This window comes from Austrofundulus limnaeus, unplaced genomic scaffold, assembly GCF_001266775.1.
Source record: "Austrofundulus limnaeus strain Quisiro unplaced genomic scaffold, Austrofundulus_limnaeus-1.0 Scaffold139, whole genome shotgun sequence".
Lineage (NCBI taxonomy): Eukaryota > Metazoa > Chordata > Actinopteri > Cyprinodontiformes > Rivulidae > Austrofundulus > Austrofundulus limnaeus.
The window spans coordinates 727,917-729,957 of NW_013952541.1; the positions used below are offsets into that span (position 1 = coordinate 727,917).

General features: G+C 44.7%; 1 protein-coding gene across 1 annotated transcript in view; it reads right to left on the reverse strand.

The window, feature by feature from the left end:
- The window catches only part of LOC106522908 (neuropilin-1a), a gene marked incomplete in the record, with an annotated part of 176,005 nt that overhangs the window by 37,177 nt on the left and 136,787 nt on the right, over nt 1-2,041 (reverse strand).

Genomic DNA, 2,041 nt, shown 5'->3' on the forward strand with positions numbered 1-2,041 from the left:
AGGTAACCATGCTGTGGCGTCACCTGCCGCATTTTATTTTAAAGAAAAAAAGTAGCTTGCAAAGCTGTCGCATCGGTTCTACGTGATTAAAAGCAGAGTTTTCATCACGCGCACACACACGTCTTCCTATCTTTGTGAAGACCACACACAGCACTCAGCCTCGCTCTGCGGCGTCTTTTTTCCCCAAGTTTGGCGAGAGGTGGATATGGAGGGTCGCAAAAAATAGCTCTCGACTTGATCTGGACTTATTTAAATAAAAATGACTACATGCCGTGAAATTCTCAGAGGGGCGGGCCGTCTCGTTGGCGGGGGGGCCCGCCCCGCCTGTATAATGGTAGGGGAAACACTGCACACACACACACACACACACGCACACACACACATGGTGTTAGCTTTTAAGCTAATGATATTAGCTTGAGGGTTAATGCTAATAATATTAACTTGTTAGCTAATGCCATGTATATTTAGGTAATATGTTAGCTCTATAGCTAATTTACTAAACATATTAGCTATGTTAATAGCTAATTTAACCACATATTGTGCAGAACATAGAAACTAATATGAACATTCATTGTCACACATTTTAGCTTATCTTCAACCTATTATCAAAATCCACCCAGAATGCATTGCATAAGTAACAAAATGGCAACATGCTTAAGCGAAAAAAGTAATAAACAGCATATGTTACAAAACAACAACATTGAGTGAAAAAGAGAAATAACAGACTAAGGCCAACATGTGACAATAGTCTGAGATCCCTTTAAGGACCAGTAAAGCCAACATTTTTATTGGGATTTAGACAATCTACAGCGGAGCTGTTTGTTTTGTTTAATTTCTTTGTAATGCGTAAAAATAACTAATAACACTCCAAAAATCTGTTTCCTACTTGAAATAAATGAGCCACAGATGTTTGTTTGATTAAATTGAACCAAAGAAGAAGGAATAAAAGCTGGTGTTTGATGCTCACGTTGTTCCACGTTGGTGAATCATTTGGGCCGAGGAACAAAATCCTGGTCTGAACCCTTTATCTGCTCTGACGAACGTGGGAACATTCGGCTCACACACACACACAGACACACACTCTCTCACACACCTGAATGCACACCGTCACAGTTGCTAACACAGATCATCTGACAGGAGAAGCCTTGGCTCGGTTTGTATGCTGGCACGGCTCTAAAGTGTCAGTATCTGTGTACCGGTGCCAGTCCTCATGTCCCGAGCCGGTCTCCTCCCTGGCAATAACAGGAGGAGCAGCTTTGGACGCGGCGGCGAGGATTCTGGACACCCTGGCAGCAGTCACCGGCCTGTCCAGGGTTTGCAGCTCTGACGATTATCTGTACGGTTAATTAGGCAACAATGGAGGCTGAGATATGCCGTCTAGATGAGGAGGAGGAAGAGGAGTGTGAACAGAGGGACAAGCAGGTTGTGTCTCCGTCATTCATGAGCTTATTTTCAAACGATTTCTGGTGATGGAAGAATGAGCGAGCTGTGTAGGTGATGGAACATCCACCATGCATGTGTGCTCAGGAGAACTGGTTTCACCAGAATACTAACAACCGTTTCCTCCAGTATATTACTCAGTACTTTTAACGTCACTTTAACTCCAGTATATTACTCATTAGTACAAAGAAAAATTTAATTACAGTATATTACTCACTATAAACGTCACTTTAAATGTGGTATATTACTCACNTGGAGACCTGTCCAGTTGTCTCTTGTGAACTGGAGACCTGTTCAGGTGTCCCTGATGGAGACTGGAGACCTGTCCAGGTGTCTCTTGTGAACTGGAGACCTGTCCAGGCGTCTCTGGTGAACTGGAGACCTGTCCAGGTGAACTGGAGACCTGTCCAGGTGTCTCTTGTGAACTGGAGACCTGTCCAGGTGTCTCTTGTGAACTGGAGACCTGTCCAGGCATCTCTGGTGAACTGGAGACCTGTCCAGGTGAACTGGAGACCTGTCCAGGTGTCTCTGGTGAACTGGAGACCTGTCCAGGTGTCTCTGGTGAACTGGAGACCTGTCCAGGTGTCCCTGGTGAACTCGA